The 17,784-nt window shown below is 43.9% G+C and overlaps 1 protein-coding gene and 1 long non-coding RNA gene across 5 annotated transcripts in view; both read left to right on the forward strand.

The window, feature by feature from the left end:
* LOC132329728 (uncharacterized) overlaps positions 1-16,329 on the forward strand; it is a 397,002-nt gene extending 380,673 nt beyond the window's left edge. For both annotated transcript variants that reach the window (XR_009487141.1, XR_009487158.1), the window contains one exon: positions 16,181-16,329. This is a non-coding gene — a long non-coding RNA (uncharacterized LOC132329728). The remainder of the gene's footprint in view (positions 1-16,180) is intronic.
* Positions 16,330-17,110: 781 nt separating this feature from the next.
* The window catches only part of PCDH15 (protocadherin related 15), a 637,262-nt gene continuing 636,588 nt past the window's right edge, over positions 17,111-17,784 (forward strand). For all 3 annotated transcript variants that reach the window (XM_059851092.1, XM_059851093.1, XM_059851091.1), the window contains exon 1: positions 17,111-17,277. The gene's annotated coding sequence lies outside the window, so the exon portion shown is untranslated. The remainder of the gene's footprint in view (positions 17,278-17,784) is intronic.

The raw sequence follows: 17,784 nt of genomic DNA on the forward strand, positions 1-17,784 counted from the left end.
CTGGATGAAATTTTGAAGGGGAGTGTGAGAATTCACTAGAAAGGTGTAAATTAAGAGCTGAGAACAGTTCTCAAGTAAAAGGAGGTGTATTTTTGGGACAGCTGGTCAATTTAAGATGGAGATGGTCCAGCTGGACATACTACCTCAGCTCTACACCAAAGCCTGGGTTTAAAGCATTAAAAATACTCACTCATGAAGCTGCATAACAGAACAGAGCTCCTCCCAGGGCAGTGTGGTGGGTGGGATGCCCTGGGGTGGGCTGCATCATTTGGCCCTTGTGCTGAGTTAGACCAGTCTGAAGCACAGCAATAATGATTTCACAAGGTGCATGAATGATCTGAATCTCTGCCTTTCCCCATGGCAGGCCTGGATGTGTCAGGGAAGAAGCAGAGGGAGCACAGCCAGGTGGTGTTAGTGAGGGATCAGTCACTTTCTGAGCAGGCTTGGGAGGAAGGAGCATAGCAGAAATGTTTCTTGGTGTCAGATTCTTGCCTTGTCCCTGAGAGAGGAGAGGGATGGAAGGCACTGTGGATTAACAGAGAACAGAATGAACATAGAATTAGTGGAGTGGAGAACACTCCCCCCAGGCCCTTGATGTCCCTCAGCCCCTTACCCTGGGGCACAGAGCAGGGAGGGATGTGGGCAGTGAGCATGGATGTGTTTTGTGGAGATGGGATGAACAAGGGATAAACACTGCCTGCTGCTGAGTGTTCTGAGGAAACCATGGCTTCCCACACAGGGCTTAGCACAGGCAGGAGCTGGTGAGTCAGACTCAGAAGTGTGCCTTCAGCAAATGCAAAGCCTAAAGATTCATTATCTGTCCTGCTGATTCTGGCACGTATTTGGCTGACTGGTTCAGCCCCACTAATACAGACTTCACCTGTCCTCCCACACACCTGGGCAGGATGTTTTGCTCCCTGAGTGGCTTTTTTGCTGTCACTTACTGGCCCAAAGCCCTGCTCTGGGGAGACAGGCCGTGTGTCACCTCTGAGAGGAACATCTTCAGTCAATGACAGCTCTGGGTCACCTGGTTCTAAAGCTGTAATAACCACACAACTTCAACTTGTGCTGGTCTGAAATGTCTCAGCCTGGGATCTGGCTGCTTTGTGTCTGCACAGAAATTACTGCTTGGAAGGAAAATACTAATTTATCAAGCACTGAAGAGCATGCAAAAAGAATGAAATAAGCTCACCTCTCCTTGCTTTCAGGCTTAGACTTGATAATGACACTGAGATTCTTGACCTTCTAACTGTGAGCAGTTGTAACAGGTACAGCAAATTAAAAATTGTAATGTTTAGATGAGTGAAAATGGGTATTTTCTTCATTAATTTGGCAACTGCTCTAAGGAAATCTGGACTTTGTTGGCACATTTGTGCTTGGGCTCACTTTCATTAATGAAAACATATTTCCATCATGATTTTAAAAGGGGTTTTGCCAGGTTTTCAAAAAGAAAATGGGATCTCAAGCCAGGATTACATGTTGCATCCTTACAGGAATAACTGATCACCCCTACAGCACCATTCCTCTTCAATCTCAGGAAAGACAAAAAGCAGTGTAAAGAAGTGATTTGGAAATGCAAAATTCTTACAGCTTTTGGAGGGATGAGTTCCCATTTCAGCACGGGGGTGACTCTGCCTTGGCTCTGCTCATGATGAGAGTGCTTGGGATGGGGACCCCTTGCTTCTGAAACTGTGCCAAGGCAAAGAGGAGAACCTAAAATCCACAGATATCCATAAAACAGAGAGAAAATGGTGCCCCAGGGAGCAGGGCCCTGTCAGGGAAAGGAGAAGCTGCCTTGATTAGGTCATTATTCCCCAAACTCTTTGTCCTAGGGAATATTTTGTTCTGTGTTGATGAGGAGGGGTTTTCCTTTGTTTTCTTTGCTTTGTTTTCCTTTGCTTTGGTTTTCCTCAGCAGTAACTTAAAACCCTTGAAATTCATCCTAAGCCTGGCTGATTTACAAGCAGACTTTTCCAAAGGCTGTAAATTCTGGTGGTTTCATTGGAGCATCCAATCCAGGTCTTTGGGAGTTACAAGCAGAGCAATCTAACTAGACACATTTTTTTTTTTCCCTCATTGTCTTTCTCAGGAGAATGAATTAGTTTAGTGACATTTTCCAGTCTTCCTTCATCTTTATCAGAGGAATGGATTGGATATTCCTTCTTCAGTAGTTTTTCCTGGAGTGCATTTCCAGTCTTTTCTGTCCATTCCCTTGCCTCACCTGTGGCTGGTGGGTTCTAATGGGGGAGCTGAAAGGGTGAATGCAGAATTTTGAAAAGGTCACAACAGCCCTACAGAGCCCTGTGGTTCAGGCACGAGGTGGGGATTAACATTCAGATACCTTCCACTGCAGCAAAAACTGAAATATGGGATGAAAACAACCCCTCCACGTGACAAGGATTGCAAGTGGGGAAGGGGAATAAACTCTTGGCCTCTTCCTGCAGCTGTTTTCACATTTTAATAACTTTGTGCTTGTCATATATGACAAGGTCCTGTGTAGTGGTAGTTAGCAACTTTTATTTTGCTATTTAATATCTGAATTCTACTCTCAGGGCCTGTGATCAAAAATCAAACTGTGAATTGAGATAATTGATTTGGGGTTTTTGTTGGCTATTTTTGTTCAAATTGCTGACTGCACCAGAAAAATAAACTCTGAGTTTTATATTCCTAACAACTACCCAGCCTTTGTTTCTCTTCCCCTTTGCCTACAGAAAATAATGAAGAATTATTTTCTTCATGGGGGGGTTGATTTTGATATGACTTGCCTTCGAAAATGAAATAAGCTTCCATTTCAAAGTTTCGAACTGAAACTATTATTGGGGACATGCTTGAATTTGGAAAGGTAAAATATTTTGCATATTTCAGATTTTTTTTGAGTTTTTTTTTTTTTTTTTTTACGAGATATAAAACATTCCCAGATACTTTTGATCCACCTAAAACTGCTTTTTTGGGGGGGGGGGGGGGGGGGGGGGGGAGGGGCTGAGAGGCTTGTTCTAGGCTATGTCTTTGTTTTTTGGGCCTGGGCTTTGTGATGTCCACAAAGCTCAGGCAGGTGCTGTGCTCGTGTGCATCAAGTATTTATTGTGTCCAGGTAGCCTTGGGAAGATGAATTCCCTGGATGGGAAAAACCCCTCAGTGAAATGTTGAGCCTCATGAGAATAATTCCAGTTCCAGCTCATCCAAGTCATTATCTCCATAAGTCTGTAACAGTCACTGCTGTGGTTGATTCTGTATTTTATTTTAAAAACCCAAACTGGTTTACCAGGCCTGACTTCATCAGTGCAAGTTTAATTAAAGCCTTCCACCAGGTGGAATCTTGTTCAGCCAGGTGACCCTTTTCCATTCACTGGAATGTCTCAGTTCAATGCCACCACGTGGGATGGAATTCCCCAAGGTTTTGGCCTGTGGTGAGGCAGGAGCTCACCTGGCAGGGTTTTCCACCAAGCTTTCCCTGCAAGTGAAGTGTTAATTTTCACGGGAGGGTTCTGCAGAGCCTCGGGAGGTACATCATGGCTCATCTGCAGCTCTCTCAGATCCTTATTTTAAACCTCTCTGAGGCTGGGTTTTGTGTTGGTGACAGCTTGCAGAGCTGGGGAGCAGAATGAGCTGTTGTTTAGGATAAATAGGAAACATTATTTATATATAGGGAGGAATCAAGTTGACAACTCGAACAGCATGAAGAAACCCAAGAAAGGCACTTTCAATAAACAAGTATTGGATTAACCTGTTCCAACTGAATGGAGTGAAGCAGGAAACACCTCAGTGCTGCTTTTCTGTGGGAGCCAAGATTCTGCCCCTCCTCCCATGCCTCAACCCTTAAAACACAACTAGGTTAGGTCACAAATCCCTGGATTTAGGCATTCTACACTGAGCAAATATGACAGCCTGAGGCTTTCTGTGCATGCCAGGTGAGTGCAGCAGGACTTTGCAGAGTGCAGGGGGTCCTGGTGTCATCTGCTCATGCCTTGAGAATCTGCAGAATCCCAGGAGAGTTTGGGTTGGATGGGATCTTAAAGCTCATTCCACTCCAACCCCCAACACCTTCCACTGTCCCAGGCTGCTCCCAGCCCTGTCCAACCTGGCCTTGGGCACTGCCAGGGATCCAGGGGCAGCCCCAGCTGCTCTGGGCACCCTGTGCCAGGGCCTGCCCACCCTGCCAGGGCACAATTCCTGCCCAATATCCCATCCAGCCCTGCCCTCTGGCAGTGGGAATCTGTTCTACTTGTCCTGTCCCTCCATCCCTTATCTCAAGTCTCTCTCCATCTTCCCTGTCAGCTCCTTCAGGCACTGGAAGGCCACAACTGGGTCACCCCAAAAAATGAAGTTATTAAACACCACTGGTGCCACTGCAGACCCCTGAGGGGCTCCACTGGTCACTGACAAAGCTCGCTCTGATTTACAGACAGCTCCCCCTGGTTGTCTGGGACAGGAGAAAGCCAGGAATTGTACAGCCAGGACACCCATCCATCCAGCACTCCTGTGATCTTGAACTCAATCTCAGCTAAGATAAAACTTTCTATTCCATGGTGTGACAGCTCACAGGAGATAAATTTCTGAGAGTCCATCTGGACTCTGAGCCATTGACCACGACCTGGGGCTGTGCAAGCACTTCCTCACCCATCCAAGGGTCCATCCATCACATCCAGCTGTCTCCAGCCCAGAGGGGAGGATGTTCTGTGTCAGAGGCTGCACAGAATTCCAGCTGAACCAGATCCAGGGCCCTTCCCTGTGCACGGATGGAGTGTCCCCAGCAGAGAAGGCCACGGGGTCAGTCAGGAGGGTTCCCTTGGTGACGCTGTGCTGGCTGTCCCAAATCTCCTCCCTGAGCTCTGTGAGCCTCAGCAGAGCTCCCAGCAGGGGCTGTCCTGGATCTTCCCAGCACACAGGGGAGGCTGTGCCATTCACATTCTCTGATAAAATCCCTTTGCCCAGGACTTTTCTCCTGGGAAGCTGAGAAGCCTCAGAGAAAAGGAAAACAATTCTGATCTCATTTGCTTCTCCTGTGTTGTGTTCCCATGTGGAATGTGTTTGGAGATTGTTCACCCACAGGTGATTGTTCCATTGCATTCTGCTGGGAGTTGCTTTGACTCTTTGGCCAGTCAGTGCCAAGCTGTGTCAGGACTCTGGAGAGAGTCAGGAGTTTTCATTATTAGCTTTTTAGCATTCAGTAAGTGTCCTTTCTGTATTCTTTAGTCTAGTATAGCATTCTTTAATATAATACAGTATTATCAAGTAATAAATGATCCTTCTGAGAACATGGAGTCAGATGCATCATCCCTGCCTTTGTCAGGGCATCCCTGCAAATACAATAGGAGGCTGGCAGGGCAGTGCTTCCCTTTCCACCCTTTTTAGAGATATGGACAGTGTTTGCCTTTTTTCAGCTTCTGGGAAAACCCCAAGCAGAGGGGGACAAGGCTCACTTTCCTTTTGGGTAAATGTAAAAAGAGATTTTTTTTCACCCATCCAGCCAGTCAGCAAAAGAGAAATAACCTGAACTGGGGAAATGGACAATTTGAATGGGTTTTTGCTTCTGCCCATGCAAGGGAATGCTGTTGTCTCACAGGGAAAGCAGAGTTAGGAAAGTCTGCAAAGATAGCTGAAATAAAAGTGTCAGTCTGAGGCTCATAACAAAGCCTCTTATCCCTGCAGCATCTCTTCAGTTAACAGTGTTTAGTGTTTTAAGGTCACCAAATTTAAATTACATCAGATATTCAGTCTGCATCTCTTAATTTGCTATCTTGATTTATGATCTTGGTGGAGAACCCTGACCTCCTTTTCACAGTATAATAATGAGACCTGTCCTAAAATATTGCCATTAAATTACCTTTTAGGTACCTACTGAAACCTGTCCAACTCGGGCATTACCTTTATAACAAAGCTTTAAATTGCTTTAAATACTGTAACAGTGAAAATTCTGAAGCAGCTGTAACAACAATTTTTCCTTTCTTTATTGGAAGGTTCTCTGTTCTGTGCTATTATTAACTTATTTCTATGACGAAAATTATGCAAATTGGGTTTTTTAGTCAAGTTCTTCAATATGTTTGTGTCAAGGTTAAGATTTTATAAGCATTTAATTGATTTTGATTGATTTGCCAGTATAAAGAGGAGCATAACTAAGAGGAGCTGGTGAGTGTGCCTGAGATTTCAGAAACGAAGAGGATTTTATGTGAAACTGTTTAATCTGAGACATCATTCACCTGTTCTTTGAAAGCAATCCCAGGAAGGAGCACATGTGAATAATTTTAGAGGCTATGTGTTAATTAGAGATAAGACATCTGTTTGAGTTTGTGTCACTAATGAGTGGCTCACAATATTTATTCCGCTTCTGGAACATTTTGTTCTCTTAGCAAGAAATTACCTCAGAAATGTAAATTGTAGATAATAGATCATCAGTTATCTCCCAATCAGACACACCAGCCCCACCTGTCATTGGCTTCACCACCTCACCTGTGTGTTGTAGCCCCACAGAGGGTCTCTAGTGACCCTCCAGCAGTCCCAGTGGTCACTGTGATGCCACACCACGTTTGGTGAGGTGTTCCCTCCCTGCACTGGGGACCAGCTGAGCCAGAAATATCTGTACCTGCCCCTGCTCCACCACACCTTTCATACACAGCACAGGCTGATGTGCTGATGCTGCTTCTGCTGAGTAAATGTGAGGAATCCACAGTGGTCCCTGAGCACACCTGGGATCCCTCTTAAAAGAAAATGAAAAGTGATATTTTGGAAGGAGCAGAAACAATGCCACGCTGTCATTTGTCAGGCAAGCAATGTGAAAATGTGCTCTGGGACAGGAAGGCAGGAGGTTGCTAAGCTGAAAGAGTTGCAGTGAAGGGAGGAAAACTGGTGCTGTAGGAGGAGTGGAGAAAATGCTATAAAATGAGAGAAAAAAACAAAACCCAAGCAGACTGGAAAGCAGAGGAATGGCCGTCCCATTTTTCATTCAAGAAGTTCACTTCTTCAGTGTTTAATCACTACCTCTCATTCTCAAACACTAATTTTTACATTCACCTTCAAAATTCCCAACTCTTCCTTATGTTGTTATTGACAAACATTCACATGCACTATGCTCTGTAGTAAAGTGTAGTGTAAAAAAACCCTAAAACATGCAGAATTACCATTCTTAACACCTTCTAAAAACACCTTTGAACACAGAATTTGTGCTTGCAAAAGCAGAGTTAACCTCTAGCAAAAACATGTAGGTATAGGATTTTTTTTTTTTTTTGGTTGTTTAACATGACCTCAAATTCTCAGGTTTCAATTCTCTTTTTCACCTGGAGATCAAAACAAGAGAAGAGTTTCTATCACTTGAATGCATTTCCTTTATATTGATTGAATAATTAAAAAACCCCCAAACCACATTTACAGAGGTCATCCAGTGGTGGGTGAGGAGATAAAGTGAAGCAGCAGAGACCCAGAATGCACTGGAGTGGTGTGAAAAGCCAGCTTCTGTGGGATGCTGAGATGAAGGAATGATGTTTCATCCCAGAACGTGGCACACCCAGGGCTCTGTTGGGATTTTCAGTTTCTCCACCTGGGGTATTTTCAGGAGGGAAAGGACTTTTAATGCCCAAACTGCATAACACTACCAGGATCTCCTCCTAAATGGGCAGTGAAGACAAATTCCACCTGGCTGAAGTAACAGGAGCAGCAACAAGATTAGGAAAGGGCTCCCTGGACTCAACCCCTGCCTCAAGACTGCCAGCCCTGCAGGAGGGAGCACAGCAGGAGCTGCTCAGCTACAGGAGGCTCTATATTTTCACACCCCCCTCAATCCCAAATGCATTCCTGCCTTGCAGTTAATTAAGCAGAGTGGGTTTGGTTTCACTTACACCATTTAGGGATCTGCCCATTCAATACATTCTACCAGCAGGATTGATGCAGATTTATTTCTGTTTTGTCACACCTTTTGGGCACTGTCTGGTGAGAACTGGGCTTTCTGTCACATGTCACTGACAAACTAATTTGTCACATGTGTTGTGAGACAGCCTCCTGTAAGACTGGAATAATGCAGCAGTTATAAAGCTGCTGCAGCTGTGACACCTGAGCAGAGCATAAATTCAGTAATCTCAGGGCCTTCACTAGCTAACCAGAGAACTTGATTATTGGCACTGTTTATTTTGGGTAATGGTGTTTAAACTTGGGTAACAGTTTTGCTTATGTAATCAAGGAAAGTTTCTAGGTTTCTTTTGCTGGAAACACATTACATTCCTTGTGGTTAACACAGGGGGAGGGAGTGTGGAACTTGCCAGCAGAACTTGTCTGTGTTGAATCCATTGTGAGTGCCAAGGCTTCTGCTCAGTTGTTTTGCTTTGGGAAGGTTGAGAAGTGTAAATACCTTTGCTAGAGCTCACTGAGGCTTTAGCTGTGCCTTGGACAGGTGCTGAATGCCCTTTTCCTGGCTGTGTGCCATGGCTGGAGCTCTTCTGAACTAGCCCATCCTGGGAGCTGTGGCCTGGTTTCCTGTGAGTCACAGCATTTGGCTGAGATCAAAACTAGATCAAGGCACGCACAAGATGATCAACTCTAAGTGTTCTGTCATGGCAACAGTTGAGAAGCTGTATTTAAACTGTGAGGCAGAAGGATATTTTAAGGTTTGAAGGTGACCAAGGAGTGTCAACCTGCTTGTTTGTAAAGAAAAAGGCTCTGTGTCATCCACCCATCTTTTGATAAATGTAAGTTTAACATGCTTCTCCCCAGCAGGGCTTGAGCAATGGCAAGAGGCTTCTTCCACCTCCCCTTACTGGTTGAGAAGTTCTTGTTTCATCAGAACTTTTTTCCCATCCTGTGAGTGCAGGTTAAAGATGGGAGTGTGTGAGAGCACAGGAGTAGTTCCTGTGCTCTCAGCCATAGCTCTACCCTGTGCCTGCTGTTACACTCAAAATGAAAGGCTTTTAAAATTGACTCTGGCTTATTATTTGCTTGCTAATGCAGTTGTCCTTAAATTTTATGTGTGACCTTAATCTCCAGGAGGAGATTCACTGACATTGTTCAAGGCTGCTCACGTTTCTGCTGCATTCACTGCATCCAGCTCAGTGCAACACCAATAAACTCCAGAGGAGTTCCACACTGATTACTGAAAGTTCTGCAGTACAGGCTTTCTCTTCTCAAAATTGCCTCTGTTCAGGTTTTAAGAAAAAATATGTCATCAGTTTGAGCTGTTGCATATAATAAAATTAATAGTTGATGTATGTTATCTATCACCTAGTGAATTACAAGGTTTTAATTTTGCCACATAGGGATGCAGCTGATACTTCTCCCAGGCTGTAGTACAGGAGTCAGTCCTAAAATCCTGACATTTACAAGCTGAAAAGGATTTACACATTTAACAAGAGTTTTAGCAGTGTAAAAAGTGTTTGGCAGCACTGTACAAGTTAACCTGTGCCCTTTAACATTACTGCCTTCCAGGAGCTGCCAGTGCCAAGTGATTAAACAATAAATCATAGCACACAGAGACAACAGCAATCCCTGGGACCATCTGTAAGGGACAGACTTCTGGAATGTTCTTTTATTCCCTGGACACCGTTTGTTCTTTAGAATGGTTCATCAGCAAGGGCCGTGGACTTAGAGCCTTTCTGCCATTCCTAGTAAAATATCTTCCCTCTGGTGAGGGAGGGTTTGTTTTGGGGAGGAAGGTTGTAATTTGGAATTTCATATTCCCAGATGAACAGAAGAGTTGTAACTTGAATTTCCTTGAGGTTGATAGCACAGTTAAGGACAGAGCTCCAACAACAAGGAAGGAGCTGTCATGAATTCTGGAACACGCTTCTCATCGACAGAAATGAATTTCCCATCTGAAAATGTCAGTTTTTAATATTTCTGTGTGATACATGCATGTGCTGTTTACCTCTGGAAGAAATCTGTGTAAGTTCCTTCTCTTGTGTGATTTTGTGGATTTTCAGCCAGAAGTATAGAACTCTGTGAAATTAAAATTTGAAAGTTCTTTTAGGCATGAGGATGTAAGGGTTATTGCAGGTTTTCATAGGAAGGTATTTTTTTGCACTAAGTTTTTTTGAAAAACAAAATAAAAAAAACCACTAGATCCCCTTAGCCAGGTTAGTGGGGGCACAGAGAGATTGGCAGGGTTCCTTTGGAGTTAGTCCTGAAAGGCAAAGGAGTCCAGGAAGGCTGGATGTGCTTTAGAAAGGAATTGTTAAATATTCAGGAGCAGGCTGTCCCCATGTGTAGAAAGACAAATTGTCAGGGAAAAAGACCAGCCTGGTAAAACTTGGGTTGGAACTTAGGGAAAAAAGAGAATCTACTGACTCTGGAATGAGGCAGCTTCAGAGGACCATAAGGATGTTGGAAGGTCATGCAGGGAGAAGATTAAAAGGGTCAAAACCCAACCAGAACTTGCTTTGGCCTGCAGTTAAAAACAACAGAGGTGTTTCAATAAATGCCTTGACAGCAAAAGCAGAGTCAGGGAGAGTCTTGCTCATTTGATGAATGCAGAGGGGAGTGAAGTGACAGCAGATGAGCAGAAGGCAGAGGTACTGAATGCCTTATTTACCTTCCTTGTCCTCAGGTGTTAGCATTGAGTCAGAGATGACACAGAGACCCATCAGAAGGTATAAACACCATTGTGGTGGTTATTGAGAGTCTTCCTTTAGATCTTTGTCTGACACAGGTGGACCTGATTGGTCATTTAATCAATACATGTCACATGATTGGCTAATTAAGGAGCCACCCTTTGGTAACCAAATCTCCATAACACATTCCACATGCTCACCAACACAAGGTGCAGCAACTTAAGACAATAATTGTTTAAAATTCTTTTCTCTGAGCTTCTCACAGCTTTTTCCAGAATGATGCCTGGGAAACTATCTGTTTCTCTCTTTCAGCATCCACACTCAGGATCCCCAGCCCCTAGAGCTGGAGGTAAGTGATGGAGAGCTGAGTGCGTCCCAAAATCCTGGGTATGGTGGGTGACCTGCTCTGCCAACCACTCACAAATCTTTGGGCCCTGATGGTGAACAGCAGCTGGACATGAGCCAAGTGTGCCCAGGAGGCCAAGAAGATCTTGACCTGTATCAGGAATAGTGTGGCCAGCAGGACCAGGGCAGTGACTGTCCCCCTGCACTGAGCACTGCTGAGGCCACACCTGGGATGCTGCGTCCAGTTCTGGGCCCCTCACTTTAAAAAGGACATTGGGGTTCTGGAGTGTGTCCAGTGAAGGGCAACAAAGCTCATGAAGGGTCTGGAAAACAAGTCTGGTGGATGGCTGAGGGAACTGTGTGGTCTGGAGCAGAGGAGGCTCAGGGGCCACCTCATCACTCTCCAAACTCCCTGACTGGAGGCTGCAGTGAGGTGGGGCTGTCTCTTCTGCTGTGCCTCCAGTGAGAGGATCAGCAGAGGAAATGGCCTCAAGCTGAGCCAGGGGTGATTCAGATTAGATATTAAAAACCCAATTTTCTCTGTTTGGGATGTCAGGCATTGGAATGGGCTGCCCAGGGAAGTGGTGGAGTCACCACTCCTGGAGGTGTCCAAGAGGTGTCTCCATCTGTCACTGGGTGATGTGGTTTAGGGGTCCACTGGCAGGGCTGGGCTGATGGTTGGACTGCATGATCTGGAAGGTCTCTTCCAGCCTTGATGTCTGTATGATTCTGTGGCTGTAATGGCATTTTAAAACTTTTCTAGGATTTCTTTCTGGACAATACACTGGGCTCTGGAGCATTCTTTTGTCTCTCTGAGCTTGCACAAGACCCCCTCCTTGCAGTGTCCCACATCCACCTCTCTGCCTCAGGACCCCACCTGTGCCACAGTGTCCCCTGTTATATCTCTGTCCACCAAAGTCTTTCCTGAAAGGTTTTCTGGAAGATTTCCTGGATCTTTTTGCTGGAAATGTGTGTAGAAATTGCATGTGGCTATCTCTGCAGCACCACCCCTGCATGCTTCTGCTGTTTATAGTGAGGGATGTGGGTGGGTGGCAGGCAAAAGGAACACACAGGAAAATAATTTACTCTTGTTTGAAACACTGAATGTTTAACCTCACAAAAAGTGCCCAAATTCTGCCCGTGGGAGATGTTGTAGTCCCATCTGCCAAAATATGTTTGTTCTTTATCATTTCTCAAAGGAGGGTTTTGACTGCCAAAAACCCATCTGATCTAAGTTTTCTGATACTGGTTGACATCACTGTAATAAAAATTAACTTTGTCTAATTTTGCTGCTTGGGAAGCAAGTATAAATTTAGTAAATTATCTTAAAATAATGAATTTTTATTGGAAATGCCTTATTACTGATGCTGAAGAATACTTTATTGAACTGTTTCTATTCTCTGAGAATCAATATTTGCTTGTTCATGATAATGCTACATGTGTACAGTCATTTAGAATTGCAGTCATTAGCTAGGTACTCCAGTGCTTCTATTACAGCAAATTGAAAAATTTTCATTTTTAAAGGAAAAAATACAAGTATTATATGTTATGATAATGATTAGAATAAAAGATGTTAATCAGAATAATTCACTGCACAGTAAAAGAGCTATAACTATCAGCAGTCTTAACTATTGTAAAGACAGTATTGACAAAATGATATTAAAGCCAACAAAAACAATTGTTAGGTAGAGATTGATGTCACTCACCCAGACCTGGGAGTGTGGGCACACTTTTTGGCTCAGCCTGCAGGAGTAACCTTGAGGGATATCCTCACTCCAGGGAGGAATTCCACACACACCTCAGGAAGGGGTTTATTAAAGATTAAAAAGTGGTTGTGGATTTCTGCAGTCCCAAGAAACCCTCTGTCAGCCAGGGGTCTCACTGTGCCAGTGAGCAGATTTAGATAAGTTTTCTGTGGGATCCCTTCTTTGTTCCTTTATCAGCTCTGCCCCATCTTCAGCTCACTGTCAGGATGCTGAACTTGGGGATCGATGAGTCAGGCTGCTTTCAGCTCTGTCCATCCCCAACCCAGGATGCTATCCCCTTCTCCATCTACAGCTCTGAAAATGGGGCATTGCTGGAGTTGTTCTGCCCCCACTCCAGGCAGAGCAGTTCTGGGGTTGAACAGCAGTGGGGCCAGTGCCTGAAAATTGCCATTGAATATTGTATTGGTGGGGTGCCCCGTGGCAGGAAGGAATGATGAATCTGACTCCAGGTTCTCAGAAGGATCATTTATTATTTCATGATACTGTATTATATTAAGGCATACTGAACTATGCTGTACTAAAGAATACAGAAAGGATATTTACAGAAGGCTAAAAAGACAATAATGAAAACTTGTGACTCTTTCCAGAGTTCTGACACAGCTTGGCCCTGATTGGCCAAATAGTGAAAACAACTCCCAGCAGAATCCAATGGAACAATCACCTGTGGGTGAACAATCTCCAAACACATTCCACATGAGCACAACACAGGAGAAGCAAATGAGATAAGAATTGTTTTCCTTTTCTCTGAGTCTTCTCAGCTTCCCAGGAGAAAAGTCCTGGGCAAAGGGATTTTTTAGAAAATATGAGTGTGACAATTGAACTTGAGTGTTGTTTTTAGGCAGATTTCTTATATTCTACAGGTGGCCAAGCCTTGCTCCTCCCAGGATTTAGCTGTAGGAATTCCTAGGCTGGGCATTGCAGGGGTTCTTGGCTGAGCCACTTCCCCCAGCTGAGCTGGAGTTATGGCACTGCTGGATAAGGGCAACAGTTTTGTAGAGGTAGAGGGAACTTCTGTGGCCAAGACTTGGGAAGGTGGATTGCAGAATGAGCAGATGTGCATTCCTTTTCCAGGTGTGCATTTGGCATCTCCAGTCTGACTGACCAGATCAAACATGTGACAGCCCAGATCTGCACCCAAGGCAGCTCTGCCTCTCAAGTTTCTTTTTTATTTCAAACTTAAAACAGGGTTGTTAGGAAGAAAAGAAAGGAGATGCAGAAGTGTTTAAAATGCAGTAGATATCTGACAGACTTTTTACTGTATTCTTTGCTATTATTACCCTGTTACTGAAAAAAAGGCTTCCTGATAGATGTTTCAGTAAGATCTATTGCAATAAGGAGAACAAAGATCATTTTTCAAGAAAATACCAGTAAAATATCTACTGAGTATCAGCAAAACTTGAATTAGGTTAATGGCATATTTGAATTTTGTGTATTTTTTCATATTTCATATCAAATTGCAAAATGAGTTCAACATATTACAGCAATATCTGCTGGTTTACATTAGCCAAACCCACTGGGGGAAAAAGATTGAAGTTTGATTTGTTAAATTTAAAATGAGACTTCTAAAAACCACAATAGAACATATGAACAACTTCTGGAGGTAGAAAAAAATCTAAAGTAATGCTTAAATTTTGTATATTTAAATCAAAATAAAGATTCCCGAGAAATTGTGTGGACAGAAGAAATACAGCTCATGCTACATTTGAAAAAAAAAATTTTTGTGGGGCTGATTTTTTAAAATTAATTTTAAATACCACATTATTTGACAAACCTGTCTTCATTTCAAATGTACAGCCAATAAACACACCTTAAAACCTTTGGTATTTTCCTGTCCAGCTGTGTTCTTTCTGCTGGAATTGATCAGATTTGGGTACTTAGTACCCAGTGTGGGTCTCCACAGAGCTGAGGCAGGAAAAGTGGGAGGAGCAGCTGCTTTGGGCACCCTGTGCCAGGGCCTGCCCACCCTGCCAGGGAACAATTCCTTCCCAATATCCCATCCATCCCCATGGCAGTGGTGGAATGGGATAAGCTTTAAGGTCCCTTCCTACCCAAATTATTCTGGGATTCTCCTTTTTTTTTTTTTTTTTTTTTTTTTTTTTTGGAGGGAAATGACTCTGCACTAAACACAAGCAGAATTCCCAGCAGAGAATGTCCCTCTGAGGGTGTCCCAGGGGATGGTGTGACCTGCTGGTCCATAACCTGCTGGGAAGGGGGTGCTTTTCCTCCTCACAGAGTGTGCAGGGTGTATTCAAACCAAGGTACTGCCAGGAGCGTGCTTGAAAGCTCCCAGACAGAAATGGTCCCCAGGCCTGCCAGGCACTGGAGGCTCTGCCTTGCAGGGACATCGTGGGGCTTCAGAGAGGCACTGGCTGCTCTTCAGGGGAGGTAAAATTCACAGGGGAAACGAGTCTGAAAGGAGCAACCTACTCCAAGTATTGTTTAACCTCAAGGGGATTTGAAAGCTGAGGTCTGTTACTTGGTTAAATACCTAGTTCTAATTGCCCATTAAGAACAGGGATTAATTTCTTAATCCCTGGAGGGTTCCTGAGCATATTTCCCCTTCTCTGAAAGCACCTGCAGCTGATCTGAAGCCAAGGTGGAGGCACTTCCTAGTGCTCCAGCCTCAAAAATGTTGATAATATTTTATATTTTGTAATATGTTGATTCACATGAGTCACATCTTACCCTTTTTTTGGCATGGAACATTAAATGCCTGATTTCTTGCTGTTTTTTCTGGAAAACAGGATGGAAAGAGTAAGTGAGCTCTACTGCCAAACCCAAAGCTCTACTTTAGTCCAGATTATCTCACCAAATGCTTTTCAGTGAATGCAGTGTCCCTGTGCCCAACTGTGAGGCCTTATTGCTCTAGAAATCCTTACCAAAGGAAGAGGAGGTGTTCCACTAAGCACTTCAACAGCCTCTGAGTGAGGGATGGTTTAGAATTTGGGGTAGCACCTTGAAGGCCATTTGTCTTGTTTTCCAGACATTGCTTCACATGCTCCCTGTTTCTCACATTTGCATAATCCTATAAAAGATGAGAAAATGATATATTTGTGTTCTCTGTGTTGCTGTCACCCCAGTAAGTAATTGAAGAAAATGAACTTCCTGATTTGGGTCTGATTCCACTTTTGGTAGCTGCGCTGTACACTTCAAACTCCCTTGGCAATTCCAAAGGATCCTTCTTTCCCTCACTCCTTGTGGTACTTTTTGGGGTTCCCCATGGCAGGAAGGAATGAATCTGACTCCATGTTCTCAGAAGGCGAATTTACTATTTCATGATCTATATTACATTAAAGAGTACTAAGCTATACTAAAGAATAGAGAAAGGATACTTACAAAAGGCTTTACAAGATACCAATGAAAAACTCCTGACTGTCTCCAGAGCCTCGACACAGCTGGCTGTGATTGGACATTAAATTAAAACAATTCACATGAAACCAATCAAACAATGACCAGATGGTAAACAATGTCCAAACCACATCCCAAAGCAGCAAAACACAGGAGAAGCAGATCAGATAATTGTTGTTTTCCTTTTTCTCTCAGGCGTCTCAGCTTCCCGGGAGAATAAATCCTGGCAAAGGGATTTTTCCAGAAAATATGACAGTGGCAACTCCGCACTAACTCCTGCTTTTTGCTGTGGTGTGTAGTAAACTTTCACTGTCTCTCTCCCCTGAGGAGCTGGAAATGATTCCTGTAAGGCAAGTACTTAGCAAATCCATTTGTGAAGTGCAGTTTGGAAAACTCGGGAATGTGTCCTGGAGTTCCACATCAGTGGGGGATTATTCATTCAGTGCGAATTTAGTTACACATTTTCAAGGCACTATAGATTTTCCTCCTGAAAATAACCCATCAGATTTTCCAGGCGGGGGGGAGGGAACCCAAAACTGGTGCCATTTTTTTTTTTTTTCATGTATTCATAGGAATATGGATTACAGAATGAATTATCATAATTTTCCCACAGCATGCCATTTTTTGAGTGATGTTAATACCCTGATGATTGATAGTCAATGTAGAGGGAAGAACATTAATAGTAAATACAAGAGTTTTATTTCCCTGCCTATACATTTTTATTGTATTTTGCCAGAAACACACGTTGCTATAGCCTTGCTGCTTTTGAATGATATCACACTATACTGCATGTCCTGAGTAATCTTTTTCTGAAAAAATGAGCTAAGTAATTTATAAACATAATTATGCCTATATTTATGGCCTAATGAAATTTGATAAATTTGGTTTAGGTTAGAATACAACATTTTATGAGTAATCATATAGGTAGGTGCATACATTGTATTTTGAAATGGCAGTAATTTACTGCAATACCCATTGGAATAGACAGCTTTAAAATGGGCTAAGTTACTGCCTTGGACCTTCAGTCTTAAAAGCTTATGTGAATAAAGGATGGCTCTTAATAATTCCTGGGTTTCATGTTCACAGGCTTAGTCCTTTTTTTTGTTACTCTTTCTCTTTCAGACTTCACTTCTTCAGTCCATTTTCTGCTGCTTATAGGTCTTCCCTGTGAGTGTGATGTGTTAAAAAAAAACCAACAGTGGCAGGTTTCCACTTCAAACTGATATTGCTCCTTTAGCACTAAAGTCCCCAGCACAGGAAGGACATGGATGGACCTGCTGGAGCAAGTCCAGGTGAGCAGAGGGATGGAGCAGCTCTGCTGAGCAGAAATGCTGGGAAAATTGGGATTGTTCAACCTGGAGAAGAGAAGCTTTGGGGTGATCTAATTGTGGCTTTCCAGTGCCTGAAGGGATTGGGAAAGGTATCAGGGGTTATCTCAGGGAATGCAGGGGAAAGGGCCTCAGGCTGGGCCAGGGGAGGCTCAGCTTGGACAGCAGCAGGAATTTCTGCATGGAAAGGGTGCTCAGGCCTTGGCAGGGGCTGCCCAGGGAGCTCTGCAGTGCCCATCCCTGGAGGTGTCCCAGGAAGGGCTGGAGGTGGCACTCAGTGCTCTGGACTGGGGACAAGGTGGGCACTGGGCACAGCTGGGACTCCATGGGCTGGCAGGGATTTTCCAGCCTCAGTGATCCTGTGGAGAGATCCTACAAGCAAGGTGGAGAGGGTCCTTGGACAGGGAATGGAGTGACAGCACAGGGGGAAGTGGATTCAAACTGAGAGTAGGTTTAGATTGCACATTAGGA

Source organism: Haemorhous mexicanus, chromosome 7, assembly GCF_027477595.1.
Source record: "Haemorhous mexicanus isolate bHaeMex1 chromosome 7, bHaeMex1.pri, whole genome shotgun sequence".
In the NCBI taxonomy this organism is placed as follows: Eukaryota; Metazoa; Chordata; class Aves; order Passeriformes; family Fringillidae; genus Haemorhous; species Haemorhous mexicanus.